Genomic DNA, 19,870 nt, shown 5'->3' with positions numbered 1-19,870 from the left:
CTATGACAGAGAGGCTGGGGTCTGAGAGGTCGATCCTAAGACAGAGGTAGCTACACCCCATTTAAACATACGGGCCGGTCAAATGCTCCTCTGCCCAGTTTCTCCCCCAATAAACACACACGTATAGCCCAGAATGGTGTGTTACAGCATAAGTTCATTCATAGCCATTGGGGTGCAGTCCTAACTGCAAGAGTGGCTTGCCATGGCCGAGCTGGGCACTCTGTGAGGCATGTCTGATTTCTCTCAGACCACTACTTCCACCTAATGGTCTTTTATAAAAGAATAACGGGGGAGATGTAGTGAGCCATATTGGATTTGGGCCTGGCCGCTTTGTAACTGCATGGCCACAGTAAAAATCATGGGATTGTTGGATAGAGGCCTCTCCCATGTATTTACGGCACAGGAAGAAAAGACCAAGTAGTAAACACCCGGTGTCTCCACTGCATGACCTCTGCTGAGCCCGGCTGATGCATGTGGAACTGACACACCTGGACCACACCTGGGTGGTGGTCAATTTACTTTCTGCCTTTTGCTTCCTCAGCCTTTTATCCTGAGATTTAGGCTGGTCTTCTCAGATTTCTCCCTAATTAATTCAGGTCTCCTAGTCGGTTTTTTGTTACCCAAGTCACGAGCCAGGTAGTCATGAGCCAGGGTTTCCCACTGTGCTTCCCAGTTATTTTCTACCTGGAGACTTGGGTATATAAGTGGTGAATAAAGCTGGGAGACTCTCACCTTCCTTCCGCCTCCCCTCTCTCTCTCTCTCTCTCTCTCTCTCTCTCTCTCTCTCTCTCTCTCTTCCTCTCTTCCTCTCCTGGCTTGACACGATAACCTGTGTGTGTGTGCGCGCGTGTTTCTTTCATCCCATAGGCTTTCACCCGATTCTCGGTACCGTGTCAGTGCTGGCGCCGACAGAGAGGCAGGGTAGAGATATGGCTTAGAGGGAGAGGGCACTTGTTTGTTTAGGATACACAGGTTCAGGTTCAACCACTGTATTGCAAAAGCAAAGCAAAGCAAAGCAAAGAGGCAAGACTGCTTGGGGATGGGTAGGGCCAAAGGCCCTTTGGGGTCCTGTATATGGAACCAGGAGCACTGCCATGGTTATGCCTAGCAAGGTCAGGAATTGACTGGCGCTAGGGCTCTAGCATACCCAAGACTGGGGTCTGGAGTTTGACAGTTTCCTTCTAAAACTGCGGTCAAGTGTTCCAGATACTGAGATACGAAATGCTTTGCTTACTGTGCAAGCGTGTATCTTGCAAAAGAGGAACCAGGGCATGCTGTGAGTTCCCTGTCATTCTGTTGTCTAATGGATGTCACTGACTTGCTTCCACACTGGAGGGGTATATAATAAACTGTGATACTGATGAACTCTCTGGACTGGGTTATCAGCCCTTTCGCATCCCAGACCTCCCCTCAGAATCCCAATGTGATTCCAAGGAAGGAATCCCAGGAAGAACTGCTGGTTTGGTTCATATGATTTAAAAAGGGACTGAACCGAAGAGGGGCAAATAAAAAAAAAGGGGCTGATCAATTAATAGTGGAAATTTAAGGGTTCTTTGGAGAGTCAGTTGTGTTGAATGGAAATTGGCAGTTTGGTTCACAGGTTAGCAGGCAGCAGTAGTTCGATCTACTCGCAAATACTTTATGGATGCATCAGCAGTCCAGTTTGGTAGAGTCAGGTTAGCAAGAGCAATGACTTGACCTAGTAGAGACCAAGCCTCATTTAGTTCAAGTCAGCAGGAGGGACCAGCAGGAACATCAGCGTTCTTGACTGTGCCTCTCTCAGGGAAGCAAAAACTTGAGACCCACAGGTGTTTCACAACTAGCTGTACCAGCAAGCCAAGCCCTGTCTCCGTTACTTAGTAGAGTCATATTTAAACCCTCCAAACACCATGTATCCCCCATGTGTCTTGCCTCAGCACTTGCATCCAATCAGCTTGCATCAGCAGATGCATCAGCAAACTGCAGTACACCACCAGATGTTTTATTTTGTTGTTGTTTTGTTTTCTACTGCAGTACACCACCAGATGTTTTATTTTGTTGTTCCTTTGTTTTTTTGTATATTTTTGGTGCCCTTCTCTCTATGGAGTACTGACAAATGCAGCTCAACTACGCCATGTAAGGCAGATCAATACATGTATGTAATTAGCAAAGAATCCTTAATCACGTGTCCTTTCATGTGCTGGCTTTAGCAGAACATCCTCTCTCCTTTGTCTGCTTTAGCTAAATGTCCCTTCATGAGTCTGCCTTAGCCTTTCACGCTTGTGTCCACTTTAATGGAACCTTCCTTCAGGTGTTTGCCACAGTAAAACACCATCCAACCAACTTTCCAAAGAACCCTTAAGTTTCCACTTCACCAATTAATCATTAATTAATGGGTCTTGAGAGTGTCCTGGGATACAATGTGAATAATCTGAGTGACTGCTAGCAAATGACCCAAATAAGCCAAAGCGACAGCATAATCCTGAACACTCACTACTGAACATGTTAACATACTTGCTTACTACCCATCATGTCTTTAAAAAAACCCAAAATACTGGTTTCTACTTATGTGAATCTCTGCATTGTGTGTAGGTTTGTGTACACAAATGCAGGTGCCCTTAGAGGCCAGAGGTGTCTGATTGCTTGGAGCTTGATTTACAGGTGGTTGTGAAGTCTGGTATGTCCCACCCACACCACTGAGTGATGGAACTAAGGCAGGCTTCCTGGAAGAGCAGCAGGTACTCTCACCCATTGAGACATCTCTCTTGTCCCTGTGTTTATTTGGAGTACCTCTCTGTCTCTCTGTCTGTCTCTGTCTCTGTCTCTCTGTCTGTCTGTCTCTCTCTCTCTGTCTCTCTTCCCCCCTTTCTTTCTCCCGCTCTCTGTGTGTGTTTGTGTGTACAAAAGTGTATCATACATATGGTGGTTCACAGCACAACTTATGGGAATTGTTTCTATTTCTACTATGAGGTTCCGGGTGGGGGGTTGAACTTAAGTTGTTAGGTTTGGAGTCAGGCATCTTTACCTATAGCCATCTCACAGGCCTGAATGGTAGGCAGATAAATTCACTGATGTCAGTTGCAACCTGTCCCCTTTTATTCTATCTGAGCCTGCCCTGGTACCTTTCTAGACTAGCATAGCAGTCTCTACTCCCACCTCTGTTACTGAGCTTTATTAGAGACACGGTGTGGGATCCAAGGATCAGATTCAGACTCCAACTTGGGCACCCAGGAGACACATAACACTCCCATGGGGTTGCTCCAGAGCTCTCAACCCATAGGAAAGGTGTTAATATCTCTCTCTTTTGGTTAGGGTAGCAAAGGGACATGTTTATGCTCCTGAAGAGGGCTAGTAGGAATATCCACGGAGGGACTAGAATTGAAGTGAGAGTCATTCCATGTCAAGGTGATGGGGGTCGAGATACACATTGCATTCTCCACAGCACCCTATTGGTTGATGGAAATGGGTATCTTACCCTATAAGACAGTATCCTAGAATTGGGATTCAGGCCCAAGAGTGGCCCACAGTTTTAAGACTGGAGAAAGCAGGGTGACTGGTCACTTTATGTGGATGGTGAATTATAAATTTAATGTGTGTGTGTGTGTGTGTGTGTGTGTGTGTGTGAGAGAGAGAGAGAGAGAGAGAGAGAGAGAGAGAGAGAGAGAGAGAGAACATGTGAGGCCAGAGAACAATTTTGAGTTGTGTCAGAGTTCAGTTTGTACTGCCTGTATATTTTGTTTGTGGGCCCATCCATTGAAGCATGTTTGGCCAACCAGAGGTCACACTTCTAAAACAAAACCTGACTCTCTCTCAACAGCCAATAGTGTCAATAACTCCTCAGTGAGGCCTAATACTCCCCCCTCCATACATGGAAATTGACTTGCTTGGTCTTGTGTGGGCAGCCATAGCTCCTGCAGGGTCATAAGTGCAAAAGTTCTGGTCATGTTCAGATGACACTGTTCTGCTGGGTCATCCCCAACATGCTCACGTTGTCACAGAACCACTCATCCATGTTTTACAGTAATTCATTAAAATACCCCTGAATCTTGTAGGCCAAAAAATGTATATCCTTCTTCCTGCAGGTGTGTTACCATAGCATTGACAAGAATGAATCATGTATCAAGGCAGGCAGAACTGGTTGTGGCGAAACTTCAGTAGGTCTGTTTTATCTATTTGGAGATGGTATTGCTATGTTGCTCAGGCTGACCCCGAACTGCTGTGTAGGTTGATGTCAAGGCAATACATGATGGACAGTAGAGAGTAGGGTGGGGACAACATTTTTGTAAGGTGGGAGAGAGGAGGAAGGAGGAGAAAAAGATGGAGTCTACGGAGGATGGTTCAGATTTAGGTGAAGTAGATTGATTTTATCTTGTCTAGGTGGCTGGCTTATATCCTTATCAATTGGCAATGAATTGTGTGGATGAACTGTGGATTGAGAATTTAACATATAAATCTAATTGCTAAATTATAAGTTTTTGGAACTTGGATTTTACTGGGCCAAAGAGGACAGTGTGAAAGAAATGGCTGAGAGGCAGTTAGAGCATGTGGATCTGGTTCTGTTGCCTGTGCAGAGTGAGAACACAGAATGAGATGTGTGTGTGTGTGTGTGTGTGTGTGTGTGTGTGTGTGTGTGTTGTGAGCCAGGTATGGTAACTACTGCCTAGGGGACTGCACGGAGAGGGCAGCTAAAAGGGAAACAGCCAGGAGAGGGCGGCTTGCGGACCCCATGGCAGAGTAGCAGCCAGAGCGAGCAGATCCGGCTCATGTGAACTGGTAGAAAATGTTCTTTTTAAATTTTTACCGCATTGCTCCTTGTCGCGCCCACCTCGTCCGGCAAGGAAGACGCAACACGGTTGGATTCTTCTCAACAGCCTTTACTGCAGGACACCTTCTTTGTTGATACAGGGAGGCGGCGGCAGCCAGCCCTAAGTGTTACAGCTCCAAGTGTTACAGCTCTCAGTATTACCGCTCGGTATTAAGATACAGAGCGGACAAAGCCGCCTCCTTTTATACACTACAGCATGCTAATATCCTTTCAGGGATTGGTGGGGCACGAGTCACCCCACTGCCATCCCAGCTACTTGTCCTCCAGAGATTGGCGCGGCATGAACCTGCATGAACCTCCATTAACATAGTAACGCCCCAGCCAGACTGACGCCAGGTGCAAAACCCCACGCATGCTCAGTACTGTTGTTAGGAGGGCGGCAGATTCACCTCATTATCATACAGCTGCTGCGCCGCTCCCTACATCTCCCCCTTTTTTGTTTAATAAAATGACTGGTCTAGATCTGGGTGTCACGTCAATCTTGTCATTGCTCCTGTCTTAGGTCGTTCCTAACGATGACTCGGCCTTACCCGTCATTGGGTCACCCTATCGCCACCGGGCCCCGTGTCTTAGGTTGGTCCGAGCTCGAGGAAAGTTGCCCGTCCCTGGATACAATGACCCCACATGACTGTGACAAAAATGATCTAGGGCGAACTCTTAATCTTTCAAAGAGGCCAGCCATATATTGGGAGAAGCACCATTGTCAATGGCGGTCATAGCCTGGTAAACAACCGCTTTGTGTCTGGCATGTTCCCTTTTTAAACGCCAATAAGCCAGAGACATACCCACATCCCAGGAGGACAATAGCTCCCCAGGCAAACATGCCCACCCACTCCATAAAAAAGGAGAAAGCATTGGTAACCCATGAGGTAAAGTCTTCAATTGTGATGGGGTCCAGCCTAGTGCTGTTGAGGACAGCAATCTGCATCAGCAATTGTCTTGATAGTTGCTCTGCTTTCATGGACCAGTTTCCTTTCAGATAATTCGAGATTTCTTTGCTCTGTTGAGAATGCTGAGAAAAGTTAGCTTGCAAAGGAGTAATGCATAAACCTCTTAGGGAGGAAACGCAAGACAGCTGTGTCATATGATACAGTGCTTCAATTTGTTCTTGAACTAAATCTATCCTTTGATTGGCTAATAGAAGGCCAGATGCCAAATGAGTATTAAATTCTTCTTGTATCTCTAGCGCCATTGCAGTTCTTTCTACAATCTGATTGACAGTCTCAGCCGTCTGGATTTGATTGGTCATAGCGATTGCAGCTGTGGTAGCTGCGGCAGCAGATAGCACGATGGCTGAAATTATGGCTGCCGTAATTCCAAAATCTCTTTTAGTTCTCAGCAAATTAAGAATAGGAAAACTATCTGGGTCTGCCTCCACTGGGATTGGCACAAAGGAGGGAATCTTGACCATCACTGCAGTGTCATTGTTGCCATCCCAGCATTCAGCTAAATAGCAGACTACATCAGAGCTATTACAATTTAAAACACCATTACTGACATTAGTGCTTATCAGAAAGAAAAAGGGTGATCTAACACATACTGAAGTACTAGTGGCAGTATTATGTTCCAAGAGGTTATTATATTGAACATTGGTCAACCTGGTATCATTTTTTCTGGTAGCCGAAACATTATACAGCGTGAAGTTCTCACCCATCAACCTAGCAAAGGGGGTCAGGGATGTATATGCCCCTTGCTCATTGGACAGCACCCATTGAAACCAAGGCCAGAGATTATGTTTTGCCAGTCTTATTTTCCCCCAATCATACTGTACATGGCCAAGAGGAGGGGGAAAATTCAAATCCCGTAGGAATTGTTTTGTTCTATGGAATGGACTCTGACATGGGGTAAAATTAGGTGGAAACCCTTGATGCGGGGGGCAAGCAGGTAAGACTCTCAATCGGTAGAGCTATTCTGTGCATAGTTACCTTGCCCTGGGCGTGATGGAACACTACAATTATGCATCACAATTAGTGTTGTAATGTTCAGATCAGCAGAATTATCGACTGACATGTCCTCGCTGGGTGAAGAGACTCCTGGGCATTTGACTCAAAGCAGCCAGGATAATCCCGGTGTTCATTAAGCTGTCACTTATAGGATTCAACCAATTAGCTAATGTGGCTCTACGTAACCAAATACAGGGTAGGGAAGAGTCTTTAATGGTAAAACATAAGGTATGCAACAGAGAAACGTTAGTGGCGGCATACCGTTGGGGCATTTCTCCAGTTGGCACTATACAGGGAACATCACGCAAACAGGAGGTAGAGAAAAAGGTTGGCAAAACAGTAGAATTGCTATGAACTGGCATGGGTACTGGCCAGGATCTGGCAATAGCCCACAAGGTGATTGAATTAACCTGTATTACCATTCCCAGTAGTAATAGTAGGGTTCGTAGTCTCATCTTCAGGAAGAGCAGAAGGCAATTTTCGAGTCAAGCGCTCAGGCACCCAAATTGGATTTTCTTGATTCTGCGGAAAAACACAAACAGCTCCCCTAGATCTCGAGATCACGGGATCTGGGCCACACCATTTATCGGTTAAGACATCCTTCCACTTTACTTCTGCATTAGTTATAGGTGTAGTAGCAGCATGGCGATCCGCGGCAGAGCGGCCATGCGCATCCAAAATTAAGAAATTTAGAGTAAAAAGAGCTAAAGAAAGTTGTTCTTTTGGTGTTCGGCCGCTGGCAATTCCCTCTTTTTGTTTTTTTATAAGCTCTTTTAAGGTACGATGTACTCTTTCCACAATTCCTTGACCTTGGGGATTGTATGGCAATCCTGTAGTATGTTTGACCTGCATTGTCTGACAAAATGCCTGAAAGGACTTTGCAGTGTAGGCAGGCCCGTTGTCTGTCTTGAGACTATCAGGCTTTCCCCAGGCTGCCCACGCCTCTAAGCAATGACTAATGGCATTACGAGCCTTCTCACCAGTCATCAGAGTAGCATGTATGATACCAGAACATGTATCAACAGAAACATGAGCATATTTTAAATTTCCAAATTGAGATATGTGCGTGACATCCATCTGCCAAAGTTTTAATGGGATCAGACCACGAGGGTTAATCCCCACATGAGGAGGGTGGTGAAATTGAACACAATTCTGGCAACTTAACACCACATCACGAGCTGCAGCTCTAGAGATTTTAAATTTTTGTTGAAGAGTAAAGGCAGGTACATGAAACTTTTGATGAAATTCTCTAGCGAGGTCAACCGGAGCAGCATGAAAAATAAACTCTCTACGAGTACTAGCATCCACCAGGGCATTATTACTGGTCATCGGACCAGGCAAATTAGTATGAGCTCGAATATGTTGTATGAAAAATTTATTTTTTCTGGCCCAAATCAAATTTTGTAATTCTAAAAGAATTTGACATACAGTACTAGTCGACCGAATTGGCCCTGCAATTTCAAGTGAGCGCACCGCATTAACTACATAAGCAGAGTCAGAAATTAAATTAAAAGAATCATGAAATCTTTTGAAAACTTCCAATACAATTTTACATTCTGTAATTTGGGGGGTACCTGGACCATATTGAATTAATACTGGTTCTTGAGAATCAACCATATAGGCACCTACACCTGTTTTGGAGCCATCTGTATAAATATCTAACGCTCCAGACAAAGGCTCTGAGGCAGTGATCTTAGGAAAGATCACTGGATGTTCAGTAAAAAATTGTAGCAACAGATCCTTAGGATAATGATTGTCAAACTCTCCATCAAAACTACAGCGCAATATGGCCCAATCATCTATCAATGCACACAATGTTTCTATCTGAGCAGTTGTATATGGTATAATAATTTTCTTTGGTGAAATACCAAAATGCTGAATGCAAGATTTAACGCCTAACACAGCAAGCTGTGCAACAGCAGAAGGGTAATATTCAAGGGTTTTATTAGGAGAAATATGGGGATATATCCAAAGAAGTGGACCTTGTTGCCATAATACTCCTGTAGGTTGACGAAAAGTTCTCAGTATACACAAAAGCAGATCTTCCTCTTCCTTGTACCTTTTTAGTATTGCCTTTTCTAATCTCTCTTCTACTTTCCTCAAGGATAATCGTGCTTCCTTAGTTAAAACACGGGGTGAAGTAAGCTGAGAATCCCCTTTCAGGATCTCATAGAGTGGTTGTAAATCTACATTGGGCATTTTAATATAGGGTCGAATCCAATTTATGCTTCCTAGTAATTTTTGAAAGTCATTTAATGTTTTTAAATGGTCTTTTCGTAATTCGATTTTTTGAGGAGAAATACTATGAGGATTGATTTTTGTTCCTAAATATTCTCCCATTTGGTCCATTTGAACTTTTTCAGGTGTTATGAACAATTGATTGCTTTCAAGCACCTTAACCACTTTTGTATAGGCCGCTTCTAGGGCGGCTAGTATAAACATTTAGCCAGCCCCCTGGGGAGCTTGCCCAGCCGACTTAAGCCAATTGAAACTTTTTATTTATTTGTTCCTTTCTTGAAAGGAGTTAAAGCTACATCAGTGGGTGAATCAACCAGCATTTAAAGTTTTAACCATTTTTTTTTTCTTTTAAACATGAAACACAAAACATTCAAGCAACGAGAAGCAAAACCCAGACATAAATTGACATACATCCACAGCTTGGTGCACCAAGGACAAACAATAGACACAGAGGAAAAGAACTAGATGGTGTTTCACCAAAGGGACCCAGACATCCTACCTAAAGAACCCAGAACCAGAAATAAGCACTTCTCCAATAGGAGCCAGCAAGGAGGCAAGACGTCTCCCACCTCCTTCTGTTCCCAGGAGAGCTCCAAAAAGTTTAAGCTCATTTCCTTCTTTTCCCAAAGCATCTGTGGAGAGTTCGGGAGGACTGTTTTTCTCAAACCCATTCTCTCTCTTGTCCAGGGTGTAAACTGTCTCTAGTCAGGGTCCAAAGACTAAAAGCATCTATGAGAATCGACTTTGCTTCTCTAGATTTTAACATAACTCTAAAAGAACACATACACAAAAACATTTTACCATTATTACCTTGTCCCCTTTTGACCACTACCACTACCCCAAATCTTTATCTTTGCACATGCTTTCAATTTCTGTGATCCTTCTGAATTCTGCTTACTGGGGCCTTTAAAATCCGTATCCACCACCTGAGTTCCCATTCGAGGGGTCAATGAGTCCGGTGGTGGAACTGAGGTCGAGTCCTGCGCTTCCTTTTGTTGCTCTGCGGGAGGCCCCGGACCCGATGGTTCTACCTTTTCTTTCACTTTCTCTAAGCTGTCGGTGATGCTTTCTAGATTGTCTGACATTTCTAAGGTCAAGGCTTTTAAAGAATATATCTTATTTGTTTCCTGGTCCTGATTATCCTTTTTTATCTCTGCCTTCTCTCTGTTCCTTTTATCCCCTTTTCTTTTCTTTTTTTCTTTCGAGACCTTTTCTCCCTCTGACATACTTTGTTGCTCTGCAAGGACCCTCTGACCTGTCTTAACAGCTTCCTCACATCGTTCATCCTCTAAGCAGGCACGGACCATTCGCCAAAGAAGCTTTGATCCGGGTCTAAGCTTGCCCTCTGTGGCTTCTTTATCTAGATCCCTTCCCAATTTGTCCCATGCTCGCAAGGTAAGAGATCCTGATACTATAAACCACGGAGCACAACGATCGCATTCATCAAGAAAACTTGACAAGATTTTCCTTTCAACTTTGAGCTTACGCCGATTAAGGAGCTCCTGGAGAGCTGTCAGGAGTGGGCTGGAATGTGAGCTTCCCATACTCAATGAACTTATTTACAAGAGGTTTTAGCAAGCTGGCCTGTTTGTTTATACCCAACTCCGTAGCCTGGCACCTGTTGGCTACTCCGAGCAAGTGCACTCCCGTCCGGGACGGTGGCAATTCAAAAGAAAGCAAACCCACAACACAAAGACGAAAAGAAACAAAATTATAAATCCTGCCCACAAAGGATCAACTTGAAACATTGCTGCAGACCGCAGACCTTTCAGCCTCTAACCCAAGGCTCCCATCGTCTCTGCTCACCTCCAGAGAACTTTATCGTCCCTTACCGGGAACTTTTCCGACGTCGCTCGTCCTGAAGGTTGAAGAGTTCTGAGATCCACGAGGATGTCCTCGTCCCCGTACGGGCCACCACTTTGTCGCGCCCACCTCGTCCGGCAAGGAAGACGCAACACGGTTGGATTCTTCTCAACAGCCTTTACTGCAGGACACCTTCTTTGTTGATACAGGGAGGCGGCGGCAGCCAGCCCTAAGTGTTACAGCTCCAAGTGTTACAGCTCTTCAGTATTACCGCCTCGGTATTACCGCCTCAGTATTACACACCGAAGGCAAAGCCGCTCTCCTTTTATACACTACAGCATGCTAATATCCTTTCAGGGATTGGTGGGGCACGAGTCACCCCACTGCCATCCCAGCTACTTGTCCTCCAGAGATTGGCGCGGCATGAACCTGCATGAACCTCCATTAACATAGTAACGCCCCAGCCAGACTGACGCCAGGTGCAAAACCCCACGCATGCTCAGTACTGTTGTTAGGAGGGCGGCAGATTCACCTCATTATCATACAGCTGCTGCGCCGCTCCCTACAGCTCCTGGGCTTACATGACCGTCTTGCTCCAGTCTCCTCAGTGCTGGGAGTATTGCCTTGTGTCAACATGTTTTTAAATAAAGTTATTTCTAAAAGAAAAGAGTATGAATCCCCCAAACTGTCACCTCGAAACTATTTCATTATATATATTTCACAATATGGTTATCAGTATGACAGAATGGAGTATGATGGCATGTTTCTAAGGGCTACCAAGTGTAGTGTGGTGACATCAAAGTCATCACAGAGACTGTCCACAGCAGGATGATTTGTATCAGGAAAACAGATCATAAAACAAGTTCATTTGTCCTGTACTGAATTGCTAGATTGAAGAATGCACTGAACATGTTGATAATGCACTTTTAACTTAAGAATTACCATGGCTAGGCTGTGACTATTATGAGTACTACAAATGTTGAGAAAATATTCTTTTAGTATTCAAAAGCAATTATTTCATCAAAATCATTCATCTGACCAAAACTTAAAAAAGTTCTACTACATTTTTTAGTTATACAGTTCTTACTTTTTAGAAATAATGGGATTATTGGCCATTATCCATTAAACATAGACAAATGGAATTAACATTTTTTGAAAAGAGTATATTGGTGGTGCAATGGGTAAAAATGTATAACATCATAGGGATGCAACTGAACCCACAGTGAGCTGCCATTATATGCAGCTCCCCACCTCAAAGGGACACATTTATGAGTGCAGCTGTACTGATGCTGAGACTGCAAGGAGACAACCAGTTTAGGTCACAGCAAAGAGAGGATGAAACAGATTTAAAAACTGCATGTGCATAACCTTTGTGGCTTCTTTCTTCTTAACAGCACCAAACTGGGAATGATTCACTTGCCTAATATGAATTGAGACTAACCCATCTATAAAACAGAATATTTCTCAGAAAAAAGTTATTAGTAACATTGGTGAATCTAAAAGTGATTGCCTATTGCAAACACACACACACACACACACACACACACACACACACACACACAAGAAAAAGTATATTATGGTGACTGAAGATATAGCCCAGCACCTGCTGCTCTTACAGATGACCTGAGTTTGGTGTTCAGCAACCCCATGGTTACATATGCAGCTACAGTTCCAGGGGATCCAAAAGCCTCTTCTGACCTCTGCGGGCACCAGGCATTGACTTAATGAACAGACAAACATACAGGCAAAACATTAATAGATATATCAAAATAAAAAAATAAACTTGATAGTGTCTGCTAAGGGTGGCTCTTTGGCTAAAGGATTTCCCACACTCCCCTCACTTATAAATCTTTGTGGTAGTATGAATTCTATGGTGTTTGATGAGGCTGAAATTCTGCCTAAAGAATTTACCACATTCCCTACAATCATATGGCCTCTCTCCAGTGTGAACTTGCTGGTGTCTAATGAGGGTAGCTCTTTGGCTAAAGGATTTCCCACACTCATAAGGCTTTTATCTAGTGTGAATCTGGCAGTGTTCAATAAGGTTAGAATTTGGCGGAAGGACTTTTCCACACTTCCCACACTTCTATGGCCTATCTCCAGTGTGAACTCTCTGATGTATAGTGAGAGTGGCTTTTTGACTAAAAGATTTCTTACACTGGTTGCATTCGTATGGCCTTGCTGTGGTGTGAATTTGCTGGTGTTCAAGGCTGAAGCTTCGCCTAAACAACTTTCCACATTTGTCACATTCATATGGCCTCTCCCTTGTGTGAGTTTTCTGATGCTGGACAAGATTGGATTTGCATCCAAAGGCTTTCCCACACTCTCCACACTCATATGGCCTTTCTCTGTTGTGAATTCTACAGTATTCAATGAAGTTTGAGCTTTGAATGAAAGTACTCATATTTGCCATATATGTATGTTTTTTCTCCAGGGTGAAGTCTCTGGTTTATAGTAAGTGTGGCCTTTTGGCTAAAGGGTTTCCCACATTCACTACACTCATAATGTCTTTCTTCAGTGTGAACTTTCTGGGATGGCTCTAGTGAATACTTATCTTGTAAGGCTTGTTGGCATTTGCTAGACTCAAAACCCATTTCTCCAGTGCAAACCTTTGGGTGCTGAACAAGCTTGAGTTTGTGGCTGAAAGGTTTTCTGAATTCTTGTGATTTAAAGTGATTTTTTCTGCCATTAGCTTCTACAGACTTGGTGATTTCACTAGGCTTCCCATGTTTGGGACTGTTTTGGGACTGGAGAAGGTCCAATCTAGCCAAGAAATCCTTTCTAATTTAACTTTCAGTGAAGGGATTTCCTGAGTCATGGAGGGTGCAGTTTTTCTCAAGGAGTCAGCGTCCACATCTCCCTCAATGGATTCTTGGCATTGTGATGCTCTTGGCCTTGGAGGATTGAACATGTTTCTGCAAAAAACAGATTTTGTCCAGGTAGATCATCCAGATGCAAAATATCTGTCAAGGCAGGAGCACATATGTCACTGGGGTGAGTCTTCCCATTGTGCAGACCTGCCTTTGGAGTTCTGGTTTGTAATATTTCTACATAAATACTTTGTACAGAAGGATTTTCTTCATACTTTGACTCATGCCAATGATCTGAAAGAAGAGAAACGTTGAAAGTCATGTTAACAGTGGGTGGAGGTTATTGATGGTGCTTTATTATTTTTCTTTATACATGATGTTTTAACATCCTAAAGAATGCTTCTAGCTAGGAAGAATCTCTCATTCACTCTCTTAAAAGTGGCTGTTTGTTCATTAGTTTTCAAACAGGATTTTTTTTTTATATAGCCCTGGCTGTCCTGGAACTCACTCTGTAGACCAGGTTGGCCTCAAACTCACAGATATCTGCCTCTGCCTACCAAGTACTGGAGTTAAACCATGTGCTATCATGTCTAGTATAATAGTGACCAATTTGTATGGGGTGGTGGTAGGGAAGCAGTCCAGAAAACATATTAAAATCATATATATTCCATATATATATATATATATATATCCAAGAATATAATCCTCTACTCTGTCTTAGGGCCAGACACTGAACCAAAAGTCCATACTCCTGTCCAAACTCTACCAACATTACTCTTCCCCATGAGATAGTCTAACTCTAAGAAATAATAAATTTAGATTGTCTAAGACACAAAATGACTAAAGAAAATGGAGCCAACTGAGTCCGTGTTTAAAAGTTAATATTGAGTTATGTAGCTCAGTGGTGGAGTGGTTCTTAAGTAAGTTTAAAGTCGGGTTCAACACCAAAAGAAAAACTATTACTAGCACTCTACTTCTCCTAATACTTCTACTACTACTATTACAATAATAGCCTACAGTAAGTTAAAACTCAGCTTTCAAGGGTTAGAATGTATACAAAATATAACTTATATAGGGTGAATGATCTCTATTGCTTCTTTATTTGATAGTCCAGTTACATCCATTGTTAATCCTAAAATGCTTCTTATGCTAATGTGCTAACAAGTTCCTAGAGCCATTTATAAGCCCCACTGTGGATGAGTCCTGGAAAAGTCCAAGATCCGACTGAAAGATTGTAATTTCAGCCCCACACTGATTACTGGGAGGGGAGAGGAGTGGAATCAGTTCATCAGTTATGAGCAATGATTAAATCATTATGCCTTTTGTGAAGTTTATGAGACCATCATCAAACCCAGAACAGCATTTCTATGTTTTATGTTTTTCTAGAAAATTATTAAACCAGAGTAATTGCATAGGCAAAAATGGAATATGCTGGACATCTGATTTGCAAACAGAATTTGAGGTGAAGACATTGAGCCTTTAATATATGAGATGTACTTCATATACCTGATAGACAGTCATGTGAATCAATATGCAGACCTGCAGTGCCTGTGCAGTACCAAAATGGTTGTTGGTACTGTAAAAACACCCAGACCCCATGAACATTCTTCCTTATCAGTTAGACACCATGCAACTAATCTTTACAAATATTTTAAAAGCATATCTCATCAGACAATCCAACAGTATAACTGCTGGACGTGCTCCTTTGACAACAGTAGACTTGTAACACACTTCGCGTATCTCAGTCCAGAGAATTCAAATGGTAGAAGTGCTAGTAATGATGTATGTTCACAGGGTGTGTTAGGTATGGATCAGTGTTAGAAAATACTGATGAGGGGGCAAGTGATGCTTGCTGGACTGGAAGAAACGTTGGAATGACTGAAGTAGAAAGGCAAAGATAAAACTATACGCAAATGTAATGGCTTGTGTTCTCATGCTAATTGTGTTACCCAAAAACCTGTTTGCAGTGTCCCTCATGCAGCTTGTTTCCAGTACTTGGGAGGAGGATTATTTGACTCCAGCTGTTAGATGAGCTCATGCAACATAAGGCTGATTCCAATTCCTGCTAAGTCAGGCTGTACTCCAGAGCAAACATCAGCCCTTTTAGTTTTTTTTTTCAAGCTTAATCATCCCTAATGTTCTTGATCAGCAGGACCATATTTCAAGTGGGTGTGTCCACAACTGCTCTTTGAAACAACTAATTCTCTGTTTCTTTTGAAAAATATAGCCTAGGCTAATGAGATGGCTCAGTGGGTAAAGGCATCTACTGCTCAGGTCTGAGGACTCAGGGTGGATTTCTGAAATGCAAGTAAAGGTGGAAGTAGATAATGCCACAGATTTTTTCCTCTGACCTTCCGACACATGCTGTGGTGTGCTTGTATACACATGCACACAATAATAATAGATGAAAAAGTTTAAAATATGCGGTTATTGGGGTGTCTATATATGAGGATTGACACCTCATTCTTTTTTTTTTTTTTTTTATTCTTTTTTTCGGAGCTGGGGGCCGAACCCAGGGCCTTGGGCTTGCTAGGCAAGTGCTCTACCACTGAGCTAAATCCCCAACCCCTTATACCTCATTCTTAACAAAACTAGACAAAACTTCAATGTGTGTGTGTGTGTGTGTGTGTGTGTGTGTGTGTGTGTGTGTGTGTGTGATCCTCAACATCCTCGGTTGGTTTCAGCAGCAATTTCATGCAGACAAATTAGGATTCTGGAAGCCATTAAAAGTTTAAGAAAAGCGCGGGATTGGGATAAACAACGTCTAGAATCCTGTGTGACAAAAGACCCCAGCGGTCGCCTCAAATAGTCCTTAGACTTAGGGTCGATCCTGCCCTTTCAGACTCTTGGGCTTGGGTAACTGCAGAAAACAAGCAGAAAATGCAGAGTGGGGGGGGGCGGAGAAAAGAAAAGAAAAAGAAATGACCTAGAACTATTTGATTCACATGGCGTCAGTGAGACCGACCGAACCAAACGACAACAAAAATCTGAAGTTTTTGAGTCTTTTAGTATCTCTTTCTATGAACAAAAGTAGACTGGCTAAGTAGGGCTGGATGAGGACTGGGTCTCTTGAGGGAAAGGCTGGATTTGGAGTCGTCTGTAGCTTTCAGACTGCGGTTAGTATGGCTGTGCATTACCCATAAGACGGCGTTTGTGATCTTATATTTCGTTCTTTCAAAAATACTTGTTTTTATCTCTCTCTGTGTGCTCAAGGAAGCCAGAAGAGGGTGTCAGATCCCCCAGACCTGAAGCCAAGATCAGCCATTAGCAGTCTGACCGAGGTGCTGGGGTCTCAACTTGTGTGCACTGGAAGGGCACTTAACTGCTGAGACATGTCTTCAGCCTCTTAAGATTTCCTCAAGTGCTTGTTTGGCGGTCCTTGCAGGAGAGAGCAGCTACTCACATACTCTTGATCAAATACTGGTCTTTCTCTACTAGGGAATGTGTTCCTCCTCGGCCAAGCTCACAGCTTCAGGAGAAATATGGAACAGTGAGGAAGAGAACACCCGCTTGGCCAGTCACATTAACCAAATCAACTGTGGGGATCAGTGGGGTTACAGATGTTGTAACCAGATTGCTAGCAAGTTCTTAGAGTGTTTCTTTAGTTTTTGTTTGTTTGTTGTTCCTTTTGTTGTTTTTTTCTTTTTCGGGACAGGTTAGCTCTGGCTGTCCTTGAACTCTTACTTGTGGAAATCACACGCTACTATCACTTGAGATCCAACAGGTTTGAGTATGCCTACCCCTAAGGCCTTGTCACAGACCACTTAGCATCTCAGGGTATGCCTAGAATTGGTAGAAGCAATCTCCCTGCTGTAAAAGGAGCACCATGTTAGTGCCACGAGCACTGCCCACTCAAGCAGAAACACAGGATTCATTGATCCATAGCTCAAGTAGCCTACATAGGGGTAACTGGACCCGGGAAAGAATTTCCACGAGTGAGTTTTTAAAACAAATTAAAAATTATTTAATTATTTATTTATTTATTTATTTATTTATTTGTTTGTTTGTTTATAAGTGAGTGCTGTCTGCACATATACCTACATACCAGAAGAGGGCATCAGATTCCTTAATAAATGCTTGTGAGCCACCATGCAGTTCCTGGGAATGGAACTCAGGATCTCTGGAAGAGCAGCTGAGCCATCAAGGTATCTTTATTATTATTTGTACCCCTAGTACAAAGTACTTAGTTTCTTTTAACAGTGTGATCCCATTAGTAACTATGGCTTCTTTGTATCTCCCAATACATTCTGTTCCTGGCAAAACTGTCTGCTTTTGAATCTTTCTGATTGGCGTTTTGCTGATGTTGCTCACTGTAAATCTGGCTATAAGTTACAGCATGAATTCAGACTCAGTTAAGATTTCAGGACACAAGATACAGGCAAATTATTTTCCAGAATGCAACATCTGTGGTCTCTAGAGTAATCCCCAGGTAATGTTGTCATATAAAACCCCACCTTTCAATTATCAAAACCTGTATTTTTTTAAAAAGATTTATTCATTTATTATAAATAAGTACACTGTAGCTGTCTTCAGATACACCAGAAGAGGACATCGGATCTCTTTACAGATGGTTGTGAGCCACCATGTGGTTGCTGGGAATTGAACTCAGGATCTCTGGAAGAGTAGTCGGGTGCTCTTAACTGCTGAGCCACCTCTCCGTCCCTCAAAGCCTGTATTAATCTACCAGTTATTGTTCCTATTTGGTTCTCCTAATTTTTCAAGTGACATTTGGAATTATGGACTTGGTTCTATGAGCCTCATAGAAAAGTTTCTCTTCGACAATCTTGGGCATCATCAGGTCAGACCATGTGGGAATGATGGGATAAGTTAAAGCTATTCTAAGAGCACTGAATGTTGCAGTTCCAACAACTGACCTCAGGGTAGTCTAAAAACAAAACACCTTCCTCCCAACAACAAACAAAAAAAGCACAAAGCTAGGACTGAACACCCTGCTTTGCTCCACTAAAGGTTTTGGAAAGCAACATAAACGAGAGCTACTCCTTCCCATTACCCATGCTGAGGCATGAATGGTGCAGCCTCAAGACCTGTTCCAGGGAAGGAGAGATGGCTCAGATGTTAAGAGCACTGGCTGATCTTCTGGAGGTCCTGAGTTCAATTCCAGCAACCACATGATGGCTCAGAATTGATTCCCTCTTCTGGTGTGCATGAAGACAGAGCACACATGTACATTCAATAAATAAATATTTAAAAAAAGACCCCAAACACTGTTACAATTTCTATATAAACAGGGCCTACCAAACAGGCAACCCCTAGCACATATATATCAGAGAACTGCGTGGTCTGGCTTCAGTGGGAGAAGATACGCCTTGAGAGACTTGAGGCCCCAGGGAAGGGTGAGGCACTCTCTTGAGGCAAGGAGATAAAGGAGGGGGATGGAGACTTGAGGGAGAGGTGATGGAAGGCAAGGGCTTGAATGTAAATAAAATAATTAAACAAGTCGATTCCTCTGTCTCCTGCGTGAGATACGAGTCGACCCGGGATCCCTGAGTCGACCCGGGATCTCGTTAATAAAAGCTACCTCTTGCTGTTACATCAAGACGGCTACTCGTGATTCCTGGGGGCACCCCACCCCGCGATCGGAGCGAGAGACGCGGCTCCCCGTTTAGGGGTTCGCTCTTTCATTTGGGGGCTCGTCCGGGATCGGAGCGTGACCCCCCGGAACCCCGAATGCCCCTTGGAGGTATGTTAGTGTGAGTGCTAGAAAGCGGCCGCTGAGTGTGTGTGTATGCATGTGGATGTGGGTTGCGTGTTATGGATTTTGCATTTTTTGGTACCGGTACAGACGCCTGGGAGTAGAAGAGGTTTTCCTACTCCGGGGTAGAAGAGTATTCCTACCCGGCGTGGGGCGTCTGGGAGTAGAAGAGGTTTTCTACTCCGAAGCGGGTGGATGAGTATCCCCACCCAATGTAAAGGCTAGCTTGAGAGTGCATGAGGGTGGAAGAGGTTTCCCCACCCAAGAGTGCACTCGGGTAGAAGAGTATTCCTACCCACTACAAACTAAGCGGAAGGGGGACGCCCCGACTCCGCAGGCTCTGGGACGTGTGAGAGACGTTCCAAGAGCCAGCCTTTGTCGGGTCCTGGCTCTGGGACGAGTGAGAGACGTTCTGCGAGCCAGTCTTTGTCGGGAGGACCAGGCAACTAGCAGTCAAAAAGATCTGACTGTGACTTGACTTTGGAGGTCGAGTTCGGCTGCCTATTTAAGTATAGGCACGGACAAGTGTGCTTAGATGTGTTAGTGTCTGTTGTCTGTA

Source organism: Rattus rattus, chromosome 2, assembly GCF_011064425.1.
Source record: "Rattus rattus isolate New Zealand chromosome 2, Rrattus_CSIRO_v1, whole genome shotgun sequence".
NCBI lineage: Eukaryota > Metazoa > Chordata > Mammalia > Rodentia > Muridae > Rattus > Rattus rattus.
Note: the sequence above shows the minus strand (reverse complement) of the source record.